Here is a 24,866-nt window from a genome sequence, read left to right on the forward strand (position 1 = left end):
CGGTATTATCGATGTTGCACGTCTACACTGAGATGAAGAACGAGGGTGGGTATAGTCACAGCGATTCTCGTGGCAAGCGAGAGGGAATTACTACTAGACGAAGTGGGTGTGGGACTCTTACGACAATCCCGAGGGATACAACTAGGTTCGAGGCGGGATAATAGGGATTATAAATGGCCATGGACCTTTTCCTGCGTGCGCTGTCGGCATCTTATTACCTTTCCTGTCAACAACGGCCTTCTGAAACGAATGTTGCAGTCGGTGGGTCAAGAGCGAAGGCACATCAACTTGAAAAAATAATTGATGAAGAGTGGAGAGTGATGGATTTAATTACTGAATCACTGGACACAGGCGTGATAGATTAGAAAACTGTTGCACTGTCAACTGCCTCGTGCGGGATAGGATTGATCATCCGGAATGGAGAGAATGATTGTTCTGTCACTTCAACAAACTTTCGCGGGGGAATTTCTTCAGCGCGGAGAAGCGCCTGGAGAATGTCCTCAGATGAAGTCTGAAGACAGGAATGAAGTACTTGAAACGAGTGGGGAATTGCTTTTATATCAAGGTATTTACGGCGGGGCGGCCGTGCAGGAGGTGAGGGGGACAGAAATTTATTTTCTAGAATGTTTACCTTTTAACAACCGCGAGTTCTACTCATATTGTTTGCGGATATTCTCATTACTTCCCATTCTCTCCACATGGAAGTATCGTAAAGGAAATGAATTTATCGATTGGAATCCGAAAACATCACATCCCCTCGACCCAGCAAAATCGAACTTCCCGTCAGCACGCGGACGATATTTTCAACTTGAAAACGGAAAACAGCGCTCGAAATTGCTTCTGCAAACAACCCAACACAGTTCTAGATTAGTCGTCACTACAATCCATATCACCTAACTACAGATGTTACTTTGAGGAACCAGGTCAACTGTGAAATGATTCTCCACCACTGTCAACAGTCCCGAATGAAGTTACACCTTCCCCTCCATTTTGTGGAGCGCCATGATATACCTCATCCAAGCTTCATTCTCTCAGAACAGAGGGAGGCTGTGTGTTTCACCTGTGCCATATCCCGCACAAAAATTGCTGTGAGTTAACAGCTTCCTGCAAATAGGAAGTTCCCACTGCAATACCCACCCGTGTTTCTCAGGGTTGGCTGAGAAAATTTTTTTTCTCTTTTTATTAGGCAAATATTTGATAACAAGTAATTTCAACAGACATTTTCAACCTTCTACCGTGTAAACATCGTTAAAAAATTCAAATTATTCCCTACCGAATTGTTAAAATATTTCGACAACAGAATTTAAGATTTTCCAAATTTCCAGTTGGTGTATAATTATATGGAGTGCGGAATATATGTTCGTTGTACATTTCCACAGCCATTGCGACCTTTTCGATAGCAGAAAAATATCTTCATCAGTTATTATTGGTTATTTTATCAGCCTCCGCGTTTGTGGGTAATTTCGCCCAGAGTTTGTGGGTAATGCCGCCCAGGGTTTCTATAGGACTGCTAGACGCTGCAGCTAGAGGGCGGTCGAGTGGCAGCTCGATTGTTTNATTAAAGAATTCTAAGAGAATTAGAATTTAGAGAGAAAAAAATTTCCGCTTCACCCAGCCGGGAATTGAACCCGGGTCTCGATTGTTTGGGATAGTCGGTGGCCACTGGAACACCGGGTAAATTCAGGATAATTTATTATTATTCACATGAAATCTTCCTCAAAATGGAGCCAAAGAATGGCAACGAAGGATGAAAATAGGAAAAATTATAACAGTTGGTCTGCATTGCTCAAAAAATTCATCAAAACAAGGTGGACGGTATTGGACGCACGCCGGGCGGTATTACCCTCAAAGTTCGATTCCATCGCTCACTGGCCGATGGCAATTGAATTACATAATTAAATCCGTTCAATGTTAATAAAAAATCTGTCCTCTTCACATCTTCGAGTAAACACCTCGAAGAACCCATTCTAACCGTTTACGACTCCTTGCAGACTGCGAGGCTGGAAAAAAAGACTCATGTCCCTCAGGTGGGCGGTACATGCACCAGCTCCCATACCGAAATTCACTTACTAAAAATATCCGCAACGCTTGCACACGATAGTGAGGCGGTTGAAAAGAAAAATCCGGAAAAGCGGCATATACGGAAATGAATAATGGATCGCATGTTTTCGTCAAGTCTTTGCCCGTTCTCTCAACGTGCATGCCTTCCTCTCGATCCTTCAATACATCTCGATGCATCTGCATTTCCCCCGGTTCCTCTCATCTTCCAGATCCGTCAAGCAAACTCTCGGTACTCACACCTGTCGCAAGTAAGATCTAAACTTTTTCAAGTTTCTGGAGTTGAGGCAGGAATCCGGGGACGGATTAATGTTCGAATACGCAGGCCCATTAGTCATTCAATATGGGGATATTTTTTGGGTTGGGGGAAGGGAAATTAATTTAGTTTTCGCTGATTCTATTGAAATGTTCAATAGAAAATATTCAATAGAATTCGATTTTTCTATACAACTTATTCTCCTCAGATATTTTCTATAGAATTTCCTCGGCCCATATTTTCCAATTTTTTTCCATTTTGATAATAATAATAATAATAATAATAATAATAATAATAATAATAATAATAATAATGAAATGTAATAATTATAAAACTGAAAAATCAATTATTTGAAATAATAATAATTCTTTTCAGTAAAATATAGTGATAGTTTTTAATTATTTAATTTTTTTTTCTTCTCATAAAGAAAATTAAACAAAAAAACTTGAGAAAATTACAGTAGAAAAAATTCTACAGAAATCGTCTGAATAGAATAAGTTACATAAAAAAATCGCATTCGCTCGTTCTTCTATTAAATTGTTTCATCTCTGATTTTTCTGCGTCAGGTACACAATATTAGTATTTTAATCAAACTATATTAAATAAAAAATTACACTGTTTTATGTTTTAAAGAGTATCCCCACGCGTAAAATCCAAAAGACCCCCAGAACTGTCAAAATGATTGAAAAGCGATAGCTCTCGACATCAGAAGAGCCAGAGGCACCTGCAACAAATAATCAATACATCCAATAAGACCCAAGCCCTCTGTATGACCCCTGGAGTGCAGCGACAAATACCCCTAAAGGATGACACTTGTCTCCCAGGAGTCATCGGCGAGATGCAATTTTAAAGACGCGCTTTCACGAGTCGCTCGTAAACTTTACGACAGCCCTGACGCGTTGATAACACCAGCCATTCCTGCGTAGCCCGTATGTGTTTACGTTCATCGGCAATACGACACCCTACCCGGCCCTGAGAGTAGCGTCAGCAGCTCCGGCCTGACTCTTAAAAATCTTTACAGCGGGTGTGAGACGAGAAAAACAGAAAAATTGAAACAAAAACAAACACATTTGAGGATGACCCTTTTTCCCCCTCGAGTTTTTGGCGAATTGCCAGCACAACTCGTAACTTTCTCACGACGCTGGCCTCTCGGTAGTGGTAACGATTTATCACCTAACGTGCGGTATAATCAGTGGAAAAATATGTCATGAGTGTAAACATTTGTATGACCCGGGTGAAATATAAGGAGTTTCGAGTGGAAAACTGTTTATCAATGGTGGCGGATTTTGAGTTATGAATGGGAAACATTTTCACTGGTGTGCACGCACGAAATTTAATAGAAAAACCTATCGAATTCATTAGGAAATTCTATTGAATTTCTATTGAACTTTCTATTAGTTTTTGGCTGATTCTATTGACATTTTCAATAGAAAAAAATCAATAGAAAAAGTTAACAGAATTCGATATTTCTATATAACTCATTTTTTTAATATATTTTCTATAGAATTTGCTCGTCTCAAATTTTCCAAGTTTTTTTCATTCTATTTTTCTTTTCTTCTCATCAAGAAAATCAAACGAAAAAATTTTGAAAATTTGAGCCGAGAAAATTCTATAGAAAATATCTCAATAGAATAAGTTGTATAGAAAAATTGAATTCTATAGACTTTTTCTACTTAATATTTTCTATTGAACAGTACAATAACAATTCAATAGAATTTTCTAACGAATTCGATAGGTTTTTCTATTAAATGTTTCGTCCGCGTGACCTTGTTAAGGCTCTCTTGCCAAATGTGAAGTATGATAAATTGAAAATGATGGGGCCTCTGATTTCCGGGCGACTTCTTTTAATGCCGAATATCATATGATCGAATGGAATATTGCCATGCAATTCCCCCGGCACATGCGGTAATTGAGAACATAAAACATTCATTCGGTTTTATGATCGTAGATTCATGCTATAACTTTTAAACTGATCCCGTTGGTTTTTATTCCCTGTGGAGGGTCACAGTTGTTGTTTTAGAGAGTACTTTCGAGTCCAAGATGTTCATTTGATTTTGATTTTTTTCATTTGCTATGGGGGAGGGGCTTCGAGGCGGAGTGAAATAGATGGGAGTCTTGGATTGTAAAAACTTTGTGGCTTTGAGACGTCTTAATTTGACACATCAGCACGCATGAAAAAATTCAAAAGAAAACCTTTTTTTATTGAAAAATTCTATTCGTTTTTTTACGCTCATTTAATAAGAAAAAGTAAATAGATTTCGAATTTCTGTTTGAATGTTTCTCTTAGATTTTTTCTATTAGAATTATTGGGCACTAATTTTCTACGTTTTTTCCACTCGGATTCTACAATGCAAAACAAAACAAAATCCAGCGGAAAAAACTTGGAAAATTGATACCCAAATATTCTTATAGAAAAATCTCAAGAGAAAAATTCAAACAGAAATTCGAAATCTATTGACTTTTTCTTATCGAATATTTCTATTGAATTTTTTCATACGTGAGACAGAAGAATGTGTGAACTGACGAAGAAAGACTGAAGCATTTACAGGGAGAGAAATATTCAATAAAAATTACGTATCTTTTCCGTAATTCCGGAGCGAAATGTGGTTGCAGGAAATTTTAGGGAACTGTCACGGAATTATTCCGGAGCGTTTCGTAATTTTTATCTGAATCTCCTGTGAAAAATTACGATATCGTCACTTGAATTTTCTAAGTCGATTCCATAATCGGTGACTGAATTGTGAGTTCCGTAATTTTTACTGAACATTTCTCTCCTTGCGGAAAAACAAATGGAGCGTCATAAATTTGAAACAAAACATTCATATCTCAATGTCTTAATTTGGGACACTGGTGTTTCTGGTGTGGGACAAAGGGTTGTTAAATGGGCCTTGATTACCATTTACGAGGGAACAGCAGGACGTTTATTATGACTCGGTGAAAGACAACCTGCAAACGTGTGATAGATACGTCACTTTTATCGTAGGCACTAATAAATAGCTGGCGTGCTTGGCAGTTTAATTGATATTAAAAATATATGGCGAAAGTTTTGCAAAAGTGTCATCATGAGTTGAATGACTTTCGAGATGACAATGAAAGTGCAATTAATGGCGACTGTTTATCTGGAGACAATAGGCGAAAGGAGGGAAAAAGGCAATTCTTATTTTATCTGGAAAATTAGCACTCGCTATAATGAAGCCTCGACAAGAGTCTTGAAATATAGGGCTAGTATAAAATTCAGGGGAGAGACTTGAGAACAACAGGCAGGGGATGCAGCCAGAAAGCTGGCAGGATGTACGGCTGGGCATTAATGAAGTTTATTGGCTAATTTATAAAGAGCTAAGTGGTCGATTTACCAAGATAAGAGATCTTGGTTTTTTGGTTTTTATTAGCAGAGAAGTCTCGGATGGAGACTGGAATGCTATTTGTTTTAGTGAACTAGAAATTAGGAGGAATTGCTGTTAGAATGAGAATATGAAGTGTTTTCAGTAATATTCAAATATTTTCGTTTTTTATCCTTCTCAATATTTGCAGTTGAATATCAGAACTTTGGACCTGATTCTGAACCTTTTGAGAATACTTTAGGAATCGCACCCGAAAAAATTTATTTAGGAGATCGATTTTTGAGAAAGATTTAAAAAATGGTTCAAATGCTGTTATTACTTAACTTGAACAGATTGCGACCTAAATTTAAGCTACGACCTGAATTAAAGTGGCGACCTCAATTTAGGCCGCGGCCTAAGATTCAGATTTAATTTTCTACCTAAATTTAAGTCATGCCTTAAAATCTGTAACGCGTCTCAAATATCAATCGCAACATGAATTTCCAGTTGCAAAGCGATCTCAATGTTATCCAAAACCTGAATTTATGCCGTGACCTAAATTTAGGCTATGACCTAACTTCGGGCTGTGACGCGGCCTAAATTCGAGTCACGACCTGAATCAAAACCTGGATCTCAATTTAAACCACGGCATAAATTTAAGGCGCAACCTGAATTTAAGCCACGACCTGAAATTAGGGGCGTCCTAAATTCAGGGCGAGAACTAAATTTGACCCTTCACCTGAATTTAATTCTTGATATGCACGTATGTCGCGACCTGAATTTAGGCTGCGACCTGAATTTAAACCGTAACCTAAATTTAATACATTTTCTACATTTGAGGCGCAACATACATTGAAGCTTCAACCTGAATTGAATTTAATCCATGATCTAAATTAAAGTCACAACCTGAATTTAAGCCACGGCCGGAATCCGCGTCACCACCTGAATAAATTCCACGACCTGAAATTAGGCGTGCCCTAAATTCTAGCCGAGACCTAAATTTGACCCTCAACCTGAATTTAATTCTTGATCTGAATGCATGTCGCGACCTGAATTTAAGCCATGACATTACAAAATAGATCAAACTCTATTCAAATCGCATTCTTCGATAACGAAACCTCGAAGATTAATCCTCAAACTATACCAAGGAACAATGATTGAAGTGCCTCATTCACATGAATAAATACTAGATTATTCTTCTTAATAAATGACTGCGCAATGAATCTCGTTATCTCCCCCTGACTATAATCTACCACTCACTCAACACTCTAACACTCCGCGAAAATATCTCAACGAATCAGTATGCAGTTGCATACGATTCAAAGACCAATCGCACCGAGTCATTGTGCTCGCGCTTAGAATTCCTTTGCTGAATGCGCTAGCTACATCCTCGATAGCAGCATGAATATCTGAATACACAACGTACAACGCTTTCACCGGCCGCACACCCTGGCTGTGATGAATTCGATGCGGTACTACTCGAGAATTGTGAGAAACGTACTTACTGATACAGAGGGTAAACGCACTTGGGATTACACACGAGGTGGAATTCACCGGACCCAGTGCATATTACATTACACAGACGATCGAGTGCTCAGTAACTGAACAATTTCCTACACTAGACATTATTAAAGCTGAGGGATGTGTGACCGGTCTATAAGCGGAATTGTCCAGTCAGTGGAAGAACCCTGGATCCAATCAGACCTGTGGGGATGAGAATAAAAGCGGAATGTGGTTTTATTTCTTGCGGGTGACAGTAATTTTCATGTGAAGAATTCTAGATTTAACTTTTTTTTCATATTTTTTACGAAATTATTGGGAGAAACATTCACACATACATAGCAATTTCAAAAAAAATTATCAAAACAGTTGACAAAATTGAAATATGATGGAGTTCGTTGGAAAAATTACTGTTGAGAATAGAAAAGATTGAAAATTGAAGCATGAAAGTTGAATTTTCAATTGACACGAGTAAAATTTAGGAGGATAAATATGAATTTTTACTTCGTGAGTTAAAAAAATATTACTTTTCTTTCCAAAATGAATATTTGCGGAAGAGAACGAGCGAGAGGGGGATTTTTTGAATAACTAAAGTGAAAAATGTTATTTAATCTTTTTTAAACGATAATTAAATTGAGAAAAAAATTAGCATTCCAAATCTAATCGAGTTTTGTGCAAAAATCTTTGAATTTACCGTAAGAGTAGAGCTAATTTAAGTACTTCTACAATTTCTCCTTGAAACCCGAAATGAATTTTTTCATCGGCGTCGCGTCAAGCAACAGTTTTACGATGTGCGAGTTAAAACGAAGATTCGTGGGTGAGGGTTGAAGAGAATGCAACAGAGGTGCTGCGAAGCACCTCTGGTTTTCTCGATTAAGCGAACAATAGCTACGATATCTCGAGATTCTCCTCCTATAAACCACAGGCGCAAAAAAAGAGAATCCAAGAGCAGGGGAACGAGGGAAATAGCCCAGGAAGACGAAAGGTAGAGAAAGGAAGGAAGGAGTGCGAGGGCAGGGGGTGGAAGAGATAGAATATCGTCCTCGGCACACCGCGGTCTGATCGACCGTTTCCGGTTTTCCGGATATATAATGCGAGTCGCGTACAGCCCGGGAAAATGAACGCGATCTTCGGTCTCACTCACCCTCTATCTATGGGCTGGCTCCTATCGTCTGATTGGAAAACTACGAATTGCTTCCTGCGGCCGACGGATTGCCGGAACGAAGGGCTCCTCCGTGGAGAGATTAACGAAAGTCAGGTTTCTCTCATTCCTCGATTCTCCTTGACTCTACCCCCATAGAATTCTATATGTATACATGTTATATATTTTTTCAGTTTTTTTCCTCATTTCGTGGGGAGATAACGGTATGAAGAAAAAAGGTAAACTAAGAATTGAGTTTTATTAAGAGTCTCTTTGTCACCGTCTGCACGGGGAACATTTAATATTGCGTCGGTCCGTTTACCGCTGTATTATGTCGTCTCGATGAATTCACAGAGAAATTTTTCTTTCGCGTTATTTCATCTTCATTCTGGATAAGTGAAATGAAATAATTCCACGTCTAGATTCTACAGCTCTTTTTTCTTCCCTTTCTCTTTTCGAGTGAAACGATTCTTCTATGGGGAGACAATTGAGAAGTTCACTTCAGGTGTCTTGGTCATTTTCCTTTAAATCTACCATTGACATCACGTCAAATATGCATTCATCTTCCCAAAAATCAAAGTAAGATCTTTCAGTCAACTACACAATCTAACCCATGAATTTCAGTTGCCTCCTCAACCCGATAAAACCTGTTTAACAGATTCTGAGACATGGTAAGCTCTGCTGTACACCTATCACCACTCGGGGGGATAATGCATCGAAAGATCCCGAAAGTCAACAAAAAGGAACGATGCAAGTGTACCACCTATTCTCTCCGGGCTTCACGACTAGACGACTAGAAGGAAAGGTTATGATCGACGGAGGTTGGATAGGCGGGTCCGTATACACCTAGCTCGGTAGAAATAGCTCGTATAAATTTATATGCTCATTTCGTATTCGCGTGCGCGATAGATTAAAGTAGCTTATAAAGGCAGGTGGAGGGCAGAGGGGCCGAGCTAGTGCCGAGAGCTGCCTTTATTACGTAACGGCTTCGCTGATACCAGCAACGAAATTGCTCAGAGTTGAGGTTTGTAAGGGGTAAGTATAGGGTTGGGTATGCAATAAACTTTTAAAGAATTACCTCTCAACGCATTAACCCCACGTGGCATTCACTGAATTACAAGTATTGTGAATGGAGACATTGGTAATTTCAATTAAACTCGTCGAACTGGGACAGATGATGAGGGGGGGAATGGTGAGGAGTCGAAATTAAAGGGAGACAATGATCAGAGGAGGTGTCAACGACGGTGGGACGAGAGGCTCTTCCCTGGAAAAGAGATGGGCGCATATAGTTTACAAGTTTTAATTGGCAGACAACGGCAACACTGCAGTCTCATGACTCCCCTCCACCTTTCGCAGCCACCCTTGATACCGATTATAGTTACCCTTTGTTTTATAAATTAACCAGCGAGCTAGCGCATTTGCCATTCTATCCACTTCCCCAGTGCAACTACCATCTCTCTCGCCTCTTTCTATTATCAACACTGCGTGGATCCTGAGTAGGTATGTATTTACACAAACTGCATGAGTTGAAAAAGCTACGTACTGGGGAGTTGGCCTCGAGAGATGCTCGCATTCTACATTCACTTCAATTAACCGGTAATGGATTAACTGCTTATCGCACAGTGCAAGTGTCTTACAACTCTAATGCTGGGGTTCTTGTCGGCGGGGGAGGGGAGGTTCATTACCGAGGCGCCGTCTAGGGTTCTAGGGAAGGGGTGGCTTCGATCAGATTGGAGTATTTGGCTATTTCGTGGAATATTGAAATTGTTTAACATTTGGCGATTACTGATTTTGACGCTGTTTTTTTCTCGTGTTACAATCATGATTTAATATATGCGGAAAAAAATATACTTGAATTGAGTATCAAATATATTTTGATTCAAGTATATAATATAATATAATATAATATAATATAATATAATATAATATAATATAATATAATATCATATAATATCATATCATATAATAACATAATATACTTGATTCAAGTATATTTTATACTCAATTCAAGTTTTTTTTTCCGTAATATTTTATATTGCGGTGCGCGCAACTAAAATGAACTCTATTTTGAAACTTTGTGATCAAATTGCGGCTTCCAAAACTCTCAACTTAAGAATTTTAGGCTTCAAATTAGGGGAGGGTGGGGCAAAACGGCCCTCCTTTAATTGTCAATAACTTGTGAATGACATTGTGAAAATTCCCAGTTTCAACTTCATTTTGAAGATAATTTTTCATTCTTCAAAACGAGCTCTAACTCATCCCAATCGGATTATTGAATCGGAAAATATTGACGATTGAAGGGGGGCCGTTTTGCCCCATCCTCCCCTACCACTTGAAAATCTTATCTCACGACCTGTGAAATGCTCTGTAGTGCTCCCAAGTGTTCCCCATAATTCTCAAACGCATTAATTACCATTTCACCCAAACATCCCTGCATTCACAATTCTCCCCGAAAAAAAATGTTCCCTTCAACGTGCCGAGCTCCGAAATTCCCGTGAAAATACCCAGTTGAGTACTCCAACCACTTTACCCAAACGACGAGTTAATCGTAGGTACGTCAAAGAGGGGAGGAGGGCCAACGGTAAGCGGATTACAACTTCTTCCTTTTCGTATTCTATCAGAAGGGCTTCCTGGAGATTGCTCTCGGCACACTAGATGGAGCAAATAGGCTACCCCAACCTAAACTCCTCGGACCAAAATTCACCTGTATAATGGAAAATATCTTTAACCGACCCTTGAAGGATTTCGAGGGGAGGAAAAAAAATTGCCAACAGAAACATGATTTCTCGGTGCTTTATGCAGAAGAGTAAACAAAATGCAAAAGCCTCCTGCATATTCCACTCGCGTATACCTCGTAAAAAGCAATTGTTTCTGTTTTATACTGGTGGTCTGAAAACTCTTGGCGCTTGGGGAATGCGCTCTCGCCCGTTCATTCCACGGGGAGAAGCAGGTGAGGGCGATACCCGGTGCTGCGGCTAAAGTTATACCGATGAAAATGAGGCGCTGGGTGAGACGGACTTTAAGAGCCCAGGCTTCATCTTATTTTCAGGTTGCCTTCAAACTGCATTTGCTGGGCGGGTCTACAACACAAATTCGCTGAATCTAAATTTCGTAAGAAAATACACTATACGTGAGAAGCGGCACTAAAGACTCGCGATGAGGTTTGAATAAGAATTTCACTTGGACTCACTCCACTTTGATGGTAGTCGGTAAAAGAAAAGGGACTCAGGGGGGATATCTGGGTGAGTCTGAGTCCTGGAGAATCAATTTCCTGGTCGTACTCTCTTGGAAATTCGACAAAAACTCCGCCTCCACTGGTCTAGCTGGATTTAACTCAGTAACGAAGGATTCAATCCACTGGAGGACTTCGCTTTAGATACATCTGATAATGGCAGAAGTTTATCCGATTTTACAAGATAATACACTTATTCTCGGGGAGAAGTGGGGAGTGTTTTTGGAACGGCGGAAAGATTGGGTTTTGGTTCAAAATTTAGTTGAAGATTCATCAATTATTCGAAATTAAATTATTCGAAACGAATGTAACGTTTTTATTAATATATATAATTTTTTTTTATTTAAAAAATATAATAAAATAAACATAAAATATATAACATATATATTTTATTTTATTAGAAATAAATTAAATTTAAAGAAAATTAATGATTTTTTTAATAAAATAGAAAAAAAATATTATAGTACAAAAAAAAATTATTATTTGTTCTCGGTTATGATTTGAAGGAATTGGAAGGATATATGATATTATTTCAACATTTTAACATGTTAAACGTGCTCTCCACATCCTATTAGAACTTTCATTATTTGCAAAAATGAATCACTCTTAAAAACAATCTGAATAATTTAAATTATTCGACTTATTGATTTCATAAGTCTGTCAACTTGAATCGTGAACTTCATACTAAATCGTAACATGAATATTTTCCTCACTGAGATAGATCGATGAGAGACGATAGAATTATTTTATCGAATGTTCACAAAACTCCAGTAAACTTGTAAAGTTTCAGATTTTTTTATAAAAGAGCTAGATTTTTCTTGTGATTTCTTCCAACTTTTTCCTCTGTTGCATATTTAGTTTTCGGGCGGTTTNTTGCTCCCCCTCCACTGACAATCTACAATCAACAGAAAGTTAATTATAATTATTCAGAAAAAAAATCGCGAAACGTGAGAATAACCCGAGTGAAATTATTTGTAACTCAAGACAACAGTCTGTTGCCCTCACGTGGACGAGCGTTGAAATGATGACAGGAAGTACATGCACCAATAACACATTTTATCTCTTTCAATCTCTATATACGTCGTGATCCTTCTCCCCCACGTATCTCCGAAATAGATATAAGATATGAGATTTGTACTACATTTGCATTTAAATTCACAATTTTATTTTTCCAACTTTCACGATCCTCTTCCATCTTCCGTTACACTTTCTCAAGCATGTTCGAGAGCATATGTGGACAATTCCATCAAATTCCTCTTGAATAAAAAATTGCTGCGGATAAATATGAAACAAGCTCTTCTACTTCCTTTCCCCGGAATTAAAAAGCCTTCAATCTTCAATTATGGAAACGGTTGAACGACTCGAGTATCTGGAGCCTTTGGGAGATAGTTTCGAGTGCGGTATTGAGTTCAATGTGCTGCAGTGATATGTATAACTGTATTGAGCAGTGGTTATGGGATTTGAAAATAGCGGGACCAAAGGTCCGATTGCTCGCCAGATAGGATGTACTCTTGCAGCATTACCAGCAACTAGATCTGATGTTGACCACTGGGTGAAAAGGGGCGGGGGGAGGGTGAGAGCTGGTTGAACAGGGACGGAATAGCTTTATCCTATCACGAATTCGGCATGCTAAATCCCGTAATCCAGATCGATTCTTCATTCAGATACGTGAGGATATCTCAATGCGTTATGGATACAAGCTTGATCCTGACACACGGTCGCATTATAAGATCCCAACGGTCCACCTCACGGACTTAGTCCGGCCAGAATTCACGGGATCCATCGTTCAGCATGAGTGTAACTTTACCCCGGCGAAACACAAATGTGTACAGGTACATTCGGACTGACGGGAAACTGGGATGTTTGCGAGTAATTAATCTATTGCACGAATACTGGAAGAACTAATGTCTTCAAGACGTCTTCTTCGGAGAAAATAAATTGACATTTTTTTATGAAGATCTGGCGTGACACCTCGCAATGAAGAATACGCCTGCACCCACCCGCATTTCTCAGGATCAGCCGAGAACATTTCTTTTCTTTTTTTATTATGCAAATATTTTTTTTTATGCTTATTTTATATCGCTTCGAGTCTGATGAGACTATATGGCGATTGATCAAGACTTTAAAAATGGTTAGATCTCACCATTCTACCCGGCCAGGAATCGAACCTGGAACCTATCCGTTGTGAGGCAACGGCCTTAACCACTACGCCAGGCCACCGGGCTTATGCAAATATTTGATAACAACAAGTAGTTTCAACAGAAATTCACGATTTTATACCCTGTAAACATCGTTAAACAATCCAAATTATTTCCCACCGAACTGTTAAAATATTTCGACAACAGAATTCAAGATTTTTCAAATTTCCAGTTGGTACATAATTGAATGGAGTGCGAAATATATGTTCGTTGTACATTTCCACATCCATTGCGACCTTTTCGATAGCAGAAAAATATCTTCATCAGTTTATTAGCTATTTTATCAGCCTCCGCGTTTGTGGGTAATTCCGCCCGGAGTTTGTGGGTAATGCCGCCCAGGGTTTCTATAGGGCTGCCAGACGCTGCAGCTAGAGGGCGGTCGAGTGACAGCTCGATTGTTTGGGGCAGTCGGTGGCCACTGGAACATCGGGTAAATTCAGGATAATTTATTATTATTCACGTGAAATCTTTCTCAAAATGGAGCCACAGAATGGCAACGAAGGATGAAAATAGGAAAAATTATAACAGTTGGTCTGCGTTGCTCAAAAAAGTCATCAAAACAAGGTGGGCGGTATTGGACGCATGCCGGGCGGTATTACCCTCAAAGTTCGATTCCATCGCTCACTGGCCGATGGCAATTGAATTACATAATTAAATATGTTTAATGTTAATAAAAAATCTTTCCCCTTCACAGCTTCGAGTAAACACCTCGAAGAACCCATTCTACCGTTTATGACTCCTTGTAGAGTGCGAGGCTGGAAAAAAATACTCATTTCCCTCAGGTGTGCGGTACGTGCACCAGCTACCCTAATACATCAAATGCGCTGTCTACTCGAGTTTCAGCGTCATTCGTTATGAATCCCGATGGCTACGGTCGGCGCGCGTCGGTTAATTTGTTGTATTACGATGTCAATTTACACCGGAGAGAATCGTTTTTACAGTGACATAACACTTTCGATGTCAAGGTACTCTAACAATAAAAACTTGAGGTTTTTTGGCTCTCCCCGAGGAATTTAGAAAGTAGGAAATTATCCAGGGGTCGAGGGTTAGGGCAGCAACCCATCCGAACCCTGATACCCCAAGTAGTATCTCCCCGATATTGACACCTGTTACATCCGCCTACGACCGCAAAAACCCACCTTTTTGTTCTTGATCATAACAGCTGACACTATACGACTCTAACCTTTGTCCCGAGATAGGTAACGGTAGATATTCTGCTATCGTCGGCGAATGTACACACAACTAGCAGAAACAGCAGCAAACATGGCATACTCACACATGCAGTGTCCACTGGGCCGGACTAAGGGCAAACGATACGCTTTACTCTAACCTCGTTAACAGTATCGACTTTACCGCATTTCTCCGTCGTATTCTCACACGTAGCAATGGGAAATTGAAGTTGCGGGAGAAAGAGGAATTGGGGAGGAGTGAAACTGAATCGCAAGCGATGGTTTGTACAGCCAAGGGGCCAATTTTCACGCTGGGAGGGATGTATTTTCAGCTGTACTACTGGTGCTTCGGAAGCCACCGAACTGACCGGTAAAATAGGGAGATCGATTGGCGATCGTTATCCTTTTCACATTTTACTTCGATGGTTTTTTGGATTTTTTTTTTGGATCGGTTTTATGCTCTGGTTTTTTTTCCACATTTCGATGGAATCTGGGAGATGCGATTTCGGCCGGATCATAAATTCCTCCCGTCACGAACATACTAGTGCTCCCAGGATACGCATAAATACAGCTTATCGTCGCTTATTGGTGTACAGATTGATATCCCAACTAGGCGGGCGTGCAGTGGGGCGACTGGAGAGGTTATGAAAAGAAATATGCGGGTGCAATGATTTGTAGATATTTATGCACGGTAATACGTTCAATGGTGAAACAATGTGCAGGTTTTTTTCTTTATCGTTTGGAGGGGCGAGGCGGAGGCTTGCACTCTCTCACAACAATCTTATTTACGAGCGATAGATTTATCTGGAAATACAATGAGAATGGGCGAGAACAGGGGAAAATTTATATGTGGACCCATCTTTTCTCTCTGTTTTCTCGGCTCGTGCGCCTTTCACGGTCTCGGCTTTCTTTTCACGTGGGGCGGGGAATTTACCGAGCGATTACGCGAGGGGAATCGATGGCGATGGGGTCACCCATGCAACCGGCTCCTTCGGCGGAGCCAGGTNGGGGGGGGGGGGGGGAATGCAGGGGTTTTTCCGAAAAAAATGTTTTAGTTCATTGAAAAATCGATGGTGGAAATTTTTTGGAAAAAGTAGGTCGTGAAATTTAGAAAATGTTGGTGCGTTTTTTAGGAATTTTGACAGCACAAATTCACGTCATTCAAGTGTCTCACAATTCCAAAGGAATTAGAATTCATAAAGCGATTTCTGGGTAAATTCTGAATATTAATAAATAAATAAATTCTAAATATTAATAATAAATTGTACGAATCGCCACGTAAATTCTAGGATTTGTTCCGTAATTTTTCCTCAACGATTGAGAAATTTTACGGAACGCAACGTAAAAATAACTCACGAGCTTCATAAAAATTATTGAACGTTCAAGAATTTTACGTTTTTGTAAGATTTTACTTTTACTAAAATTGCTGGAAAACGATTCCCCATTGCTGATTACGTGAATAGTTCCGTGATTTTTACTGAATATTTCTCTCCGTGTGTGTAAAATATAATCAACTGGACTGTTACCGGCTTTATGAATTTGCCGCCCCGCTGAAATACAACCACAGCGCATTCTAACCAATATAATATTGTGCCATGCACATCACAAGGAATCTACAATGGAGCTGTTACACTCGGAGATTGGATGGAACCGATTGATCATCAAGTGGAAGCAGTTCACACGCATCCTGCGCCGAGTTGCTGTACTAGATTATCATAGATAGTTTATTCCGTAACTCTGGAAAAACCCTTTGACCAGTGTTCGAGAGAGAGGCAGAGGTATCCAATATTCAATAGTTGTTTCGCACTGGGGGGAGGGGGAAGCCGCTCCCGTACACAATCCAGCTCTCGACTGGGAATAATTGACCGTTCCCCGACTCGTATGGTTTTGTTTGTATCAACTCGCATAGCGAACGGAATACGGCCTCCCAGAGCTAACAAAATTGAAATTCTTTTTATCTTATGTGTCAATATTGTTTCCAAATATGGGGAGAACGGAAGATAATTTTTTTCAGTATCGGTTTTGATTATTTTTTTCGTAATAGAAGCGAACGAAAAATGATTACTCGGTGGATGCCATCGTTGGAGGGAGTAGAGATCGAATTTTCACCCGTTGAGTTGAAAAATTATAAAACATTGTTAAAAAATAGGAAAAACTTGAGTCCGAGATGAGATAAATTGACTCGGACTCATCACGAGAGGAGTCGATCCTGCCTATTTCGACTGTGAGATGGGAGAAAAGATTTTTATGTTCATTGAGACCGAGATCTCCGCACGGAAAACAAATCAGTAGCGAAGTGGTAAAACGGTTCAAGTCGATTTTCACTATTGGCCATTTTTCAGTGAATATTTCGGAATCTAAGGGAGATAGCTAAATTTTTGTTAGGACCTTTTTTGTAGCACTCAATTTTCTCTATAAAAAAGGTTATTACGAAAATCTCCGTATCTCTTTGAGATTTGGAGATATTCTTCAAAAACTCAACTAAGAGATAAGTCGACTTAAACCGGTTTACCACTTCACTACTGAAATATCTGGGACATATATCAATTACATGCACATATATGTGCACGTATATATTCAACATATATTTGATACGCAGAATTTTTTCCCAAAAATATATTTAAACTATATCGAACACATATCCCCCAAATAATTCAGACTATTGACCAGTTTTCAATAAATATCTCCGAATCTAAGGGAGATGCCAAAATTTTTGTTATAACCTTTTTTGTAGCCCCGATTGAGGGCTACAACAAACGCTATTACGAAAATTTCGCTATCTCCCTTAGATTCGGAAATATTCCTCAAAAACTCAACTGGGAGATAAATCGACTGAAACCGCTTTACCACTTCGCTGCTGAATTGTTCGCATCTACTTTTTTTCCGTGAGGGTCACCTCTCCAAAGTTTCGTCTCGTGTCTCGCGGCATCACTAGTAGAAATTTATTTCAGCGGAGAAAAAATATCCAACTTACTCGGATATTCTTGAAAATCATGAATGTTACCCGCGAATATAAACGGGAAATTAATCACTCCCAAAAAAGGCCATCAATTAAACCCCCTAAAGATAGACTTCCAGAGTCATGTAGTAACCCATGGGAACGTGGCACGAATAATTGTTAGTACCGGTTATATATCAAGGTGAAAGGGTACAGTATCACCCAGGTATGTGAGAATAACATCGTCTGCGAGCACGTAGGGGGATGCTTAATTAAACGTTCGTGTTAATTGCAACGACTCTCGCGTCAAGCCACCCTCCCCCATGTCTCCCCTTTTGCTCTATGGGCTCATACAACCCTCTGTGTCTGTAGTTTACCATCACCCCAAGAAATTCCACCCGGTCTCCTTGATTCGGAGATGCTCTCCATGCTGTTTGCTGCTGCGAGTAGTAATTCACCAATATCTTTTCCAACCGCCTGCACGTCGCACATATTTCTTACGGTTAAATCGCATTAGAAAGGCCAAAACTGCGAGAACCAGTCGCTTTAAGATTATCCTACGAATAACCATACTCGGTACACTGTATACACATTACTCAGAGATGTTATTTCAGAATAATAGGGGGAGGTGGAAAAAGTCTTTGCATTTAAAGAGTTTAGAATGGAGGAAAAGTAATGTCTGCATTCCAGGGGTTCCATGTCGACATTTTAAAGTCATTATACTACGTTTTTAGAAAAAAAATGGAATTTCGGGGACAGTGACACTGAATGCAGAGGTTTCACTGAAAATTCAGTAAAATTCATTCGTGAAATTATCTATATTTTGAAGCTAATGGGAATATTCAGTTTCAAATTATAAATTATAAATTATAAAAATCATTTCTTGAGCGAAAAACATCGCATATATAATAAAAAAATTAAATATCGTACACATATTTGATCGATTTATGGTAAACAAGAAATCGGCGCTAAGGAGCAAGTTACGGAATGAAAAGAAAAATTGAAATATTCAGGGAAAGGTGAATAAACTCAACATCGGGTCAATGTTGATTTCAACGAATCATTGACCCCGATTTAAAATCCATCATCATAGAAACTCCACTCGGAAGTAAAATTGGTACTCTATTAGCAAAAATATATTGACTGCGCTGTGAAAAGCAATTTCTCTTATTTTAAAATCCCATCCCTCGATTTTTGTGGGCATTCCTCAAATACGAGTCTCTCAGTAACTCCCCTCTCTTTTTCAATCGCATAGGTGCCACAAACCTCCCGAATTTATGTTCCAATTTAGGCGTTATTAATCTCGCCATTAATTCACCAGAGGAGAGCCGACAGTCGATAAATCAGACTTACCCTTGAATTCAAAATTGAATGGAATCATCTTTAAAGAGAATTGAGGATTCAAGCGTACACACCGGCCCCTGGCAAACACTCACACCCATTCGCCAATGGATTTCACGGGAATTGGGATGTGAAGGAGGATTCAAATTGAATGTGTAAGTGTGGAGGATCGATAGCAACGATGATTGCCATACTAATAGCAATGGCACACCGGTCAAACCCTCTCTTGCAATTATTTGCATTATTCCTCGTCACAGGCCCCTTCCCTCATACCTGGCGTCAACAAATACCCGCACGATTCCAATGTGCGTGTACGATGGATTCTGCATGCGGACTTTGTATTGGGAAATCCGTCGTTGTAACAAACGCCCACAGTTATTATCATATGATCGATAACAGTCCAAAAGAATCTCCAACTTTTTGGGATTTTCGCTCGTCTAGATCCCCATCGAAGCGTTAATTAATAGCCGGATATGAACTATTAATTTGTATGAAGTTGTCCAGTCGTGGAATCATGAAAATTATAGTTGTCGGATTGTTTTATTGACAGTGGTATTACCTTCAATTCGCGACGAATTTGTATTCATCTGTCAGTTAAATTAATTACGCGTTTTGGGGCACTCGAGCTTGTTTCAAATTTTACAATTTTCATTGAATATTTTGATGCATCTGTGTTGTTCAATAATGAATTTTTGCATTCGCAAAATGCACTCAATCAGTTGTACATGAATACTTCAAATTTTACTTTCAATGAAAATTTATTTTATATATTTATTTGACCATGTTCAAAAATATTTGTTGAGTATCAATGCGTTAGGGTAATTTAATCATCAATTTCAGCATTCGCAAAATGTTTTTTCAATCACAGACCTGGCGTCAACAAATACCCGCACGATTCCAATGTGCGTGTACGATGGATTCTGCATGCGGACTTTGTATTGGGAAATCCGTCGTTGTAACAAACGCCCACAGTTATTATCATATGATCGATAACAGTCCAAAAGAATCTCCAACTTTTTGGGATTTTCGCTCGTCTAGATCCCCATCGAAGCGTTAATTAATAGCCGGATATGAACTATTAATTTGCATGAAGTTGTCCAGTCGGGGAATCATGAGAATTATAGTTTTCGGATTGTTTTATTGACAGTGGTATTACCTTCAATTAGCGACGAATTTGTATTCATCTGTCAGTTAAATTAATTACGCGTTTTTGGGGCACTCGAGCTTGTTTCAAATTTTACAATTTTCATTGAATATTTTGATGCATCTGTGTTGTTCAATAATGAATTTTTGCATTCGCAAAATGCACTCAATCAGTTGTACATGAATACTTCAAATTTTACTTTCAATGAAAATTTATTTTATATATTTATTTGACCATGTTCAAAAATATTTGTTGAGTATCAATGCGTTAGGGTAATTTAATCATCAATTTCAGCATTCGCAAAATGTTTTTTCAATCACAGACCTGGCGTCAACAAATACCCGCACGATTCCAATGTGCGTGTACGATGGATTCTGCATGCGGACTTTGTATTGGGAAATCCGTCGTTGTAACAAACGCCCACAGTTATTATCATATGATCGATAACAGTCCAAAAGAATCTCCAACTTTTTGGGATTTTCGCTCGTCTAGATCCCCATCGAAGCGTTAATTAATAGCCGGATATGAACTATTAATTTGTATGAAGTTGTCCAGTCGTGGAATCATGAAAATTATAGTTGTCGGATTGTTTTATTGACAGTGGTATTACCTTCAATTCGCGACGAATTTGTATTCATCTGTCAGTTAAATTAATTACGCGTTTTGGGGCACTCGAGCTTGTTTCAAATTTTACAATTTTCATTGAATATTTTGATGCATCTGTGTTGTTCAATAATGAATTTTTGCATTCGCAAAATGCACTCAATCAGTTGTACATGAATACTTCAAATTTTACTTTCAATGATAATTTATTTTATATATTTATTCGACCATGTTCAAAAATATTTGTTGAGTATCAATGCGTTAGGGTAATTTAATCATCAATTTCAGCATTCGCAAAATGTTTTTTCAATCACAGAGGCATTGGATTTAACTCAAATTTTCAAAAGTATTTTCTCACAACACTGATGAAATTATCCGGGAATTGCGAGTATCCATGCACTTTGTTAATTGAATTCATTAATTTATTTATGGTGAGGATAAAATGAACTATTCGAAAATTGAAATTCTCACACAGCATTCGGAATTCAACAGGGAAGTACAATCCGGCATGTTAATTGGGGATCGTATTGTTTTTAATAATCGAAGAATGTGTAGTTTTTTCTAAATCAAATTCCACTAATTTAATTAATTCATTAATTTATTCATCAATTTTCGCAATAGAAAATTTTTTTCAATCAGTTGTACCCAAGGAATTGAGTGGAATTGGATTCAATTCAATTTTTCTGTTAATCTCTTTCTGATAACACTGATAAAATCATCCAGAAATGAAGACAGTTTTCATGCTCTTTGTTGATTAAACACTAATTTCTCTTTATTGAGCATAAAATTAACTATGCGAACATTCAAATTCTCAGGAAAGTATATTTCGCAATATCACATTGACGATGATATTATTTTCAATAATTGAACAATGTGAATTTATTTCTAAAACAAATTAATCACACTCACTCGTAAACGCGAAAATATTTCTCTCGAATATCGATGTATCACTGTAATTCAATCATGAATTTTCGGAATGGCAAAAATGTTCTCAATCAGTTGCACACAAAGCGAGAAATTCACACAGAAATCGAGTGGAATCGAATTCACTTGAAATTTTTTGAATTACATCGCCGCTGCCCCCCTGAAATTGTTTATGTGTTACTCCTACATTCGTACTCTTTGTTCATGAAATTAGATAACATTCCCTTCTTTCCGGATCGACTGAGGCTTTCGGATATTCAGCCTCATGCACTATTCGGAATTCCGAATGCAGTAGGAAAAGTTTTATGTTCAAAAGTATTTTCCCCATGGATTATGTAAAATGTTTACCCTCCGATGAACGAATACCAAGAGGTTTTGACTCTCCCGTACATATTCTTCGTGAAACCCAGGTTAATCCTTTCGGTGAATTCAGTGTATCTCGATTGCATCGAATATGCTACAGGGAGTCTATGGATATAAAATGGAGATCAACCGGGGGAAACTACGGAATTCGCTAAGCAATGACTCGGATAATCCCATGTCTTTGTGCATGCCCTCATATTCTCTTTTTTTATCCTCCGTGTGGATTTTTCTTGTCGAATTAAGAATATCGCTCTAGATGCCGGGACATTCTCTCGTGTGCTACACGGAGAGAAAATTTGTATAAAAATTACCTGGAAAATCTTTTTGCTCTAGTAATTTTTTAGATACAAAATCTGTCTTTTTTTAATAAAATTAATTTCATGATAAAGTAGAGAAAAAAGGAAATATTTCAATTGTAAATAATTTCGAATTTTCCAGGAATTTCCCTGAAAGTGACTCACACGAAAAAATTGCTATTTTTGAAAAATATATTTAAAAATATCTTAAATTGACTCAATTTATATAAAAAAATATATGAAATATATAAAATATATTTAACATATATATTACAATTTAATATATTTTCAATATATTTTTTTATAAAAATAATATATATATAAAAATCATAAAATTATAAAAAAATATTAAAACATCTTATATTTTTATTATTATTATTCTAATAATATATTTAAATATACTTTATAATTTTGACAAAATGAATTATAAAATGAACAAAATTTGACAAACTTAGTTGAAAAGAAATCTTATTGAATTTAATAAAACAAAATAAACAATGAATTACACATGACAGAAGGAAATGGCGTGTAAAATAACTCTACTGTATGCAACACGAGTAATTTCCCACTTGTTTTTTTCACAATAACTTGAATTGAATTCAGCGATAATTTTCCACTTTCAATAGCACCCCTGACAAATTTCAATTCCGTCAAATTATACACGCCCCCAAAAACTCACCGTCTACACAGTTTTTAGTGCAAAATCAACTCCAGCAAATCATGGTGACACAAATGGTTTCCTCCGAGTTCAAGGAAGTACCAAAGTACCAACTTGAATATCACCCCGGAGGGTACCGGCTGTGTTTTGTTACTCACCGAAGATTACCGGCTTACAAGAAGCCTCAACCAAATCCCGCGCAACCTTATCAACGCTCTAAAACCATAGCAACCCATTCATCTAACATTCTGGTGCACAGGCCCCCACGAGTGCAGCCATTCCCATGCGGGTGAAATTTCACAAGTGTATTTTATGCAAGAAAGGGGATTGAGCCTTGCGATGAAATGCAAATGACAAATAAGTGCATTACGAGTGAGAGCTCCGAGTTAGAAAAAATTCGATGCTCGAGTGGTTGAGGAATTATTTTTTCATTTTCGTGGGATAATTTGATGATAAAACCTGTGCCCTTTACGCCGTGAAACATGAAAAACAATTTCATTGTGGATTATAACTCGAGTGGCCCGTGGTATATTGCATTTACCGAGAGAATGGAAATACCAGAGCCACTTGCTTTCACCTACAAGCTCTCTCCCAGGGAGCACCTCAAACCCCGGCAAAATCTAGATTTCCGCGACATCAAACGACGTGTATACGAATCTCGTTAACCCGAAGATGCCACTATGTATGATATACGTCTTGGATCGTAATATAATGCGAGACTGGCTGAGTGCGAGGGCTCTGTTCTTCCTCTCTTCTTCGCTCGTGACATTCGTCTCAATGTTTGTTGCTCTCGGGGAGATCAGTCATATATGACTTCCTTATCAGAAGTGGTGTAATGAGATTCACTGCGCTCTCGCACAGACGTGCATTAGCGTGTTTCGAAGAATAATTCGGAATGGAATTCGCAGATTTTTAATTAAGCGGAGAGTAAATCAGTAGAGAAGTGGTAAACCGGTTCAGGTCGATCTTGACTATTGACCCGTCTTTAGGGAATATCAGGGAGTCGAAGGGAGATAGCTAAATTTTTGTCAAAACCTTTTTTTTAGCACTTCATTTGCTCTAGAAAAAAGGTTATTACGAAAATTTCATTATCTCCCTTAAATTTGGAGATATTCTTCAAAAACTCAACTAAGAGATGAGTCGATTTAAACCGTTTTACCACTTCACTACTGAAGTGATGTTTTAAGGAATTGGGGAGACGAGTTAATTCGATCATTTTCATTTATGATGCAATGCTAGGGGGCTTCGCCCCCTCTTCGCCCCCCCCCCCCCCCCCTCAGAACATCGAGAGATTTCAGTGGAATTCAGAATTGTTGATCCGCAAGGGGACGAAAATACCTCAACTTACTTGAATTTTCAACAAAATATTGATTTTCAGTGCCAAATTTCACTGAATTTTCTTTTTTTGTCCAATTAAAAAAGAGCTATAAGAGAATATTCTATCTGAATATTCTCTTGGAATTTTTTTTACAACAATACTTGGGCATGAATTTTCCAAGTTTTTTTCACTCGGATCCTGCAATGCAAAACAAAACAAAATATAATAGTTTTAATAGAAAAAATCTCAAGAGAAAAATTCAAAAAGAAAAATCGAAATCTGACCATTTTCTATCAAATATCTAATAGAATCTCCGCAAAAAAAATAGAATTTTAACGAGAATTCTCTAGAATTCTCCTAGAATCCCCCAGAAAGTTTCTATTGAATTTTTTTTTATACGTTTCACA

This window comes from Diachasma alloeum, unplaced genomic scaffold (genome assembly GCF_001412515.2).
Source record: "Diachasma alloeum isolate Michigan unplaced genomic scaffold, Dall2.0 Dall_scaffold_00199, whole genome shotgun sequence".
Taxonomy (NCBI): domain Eukaryota; kingdom Metazoa; phylum Arthropoda; class Insecta; order Hymenoptera; family Braconidae; genus Diachasma; species Diachasma alloeum.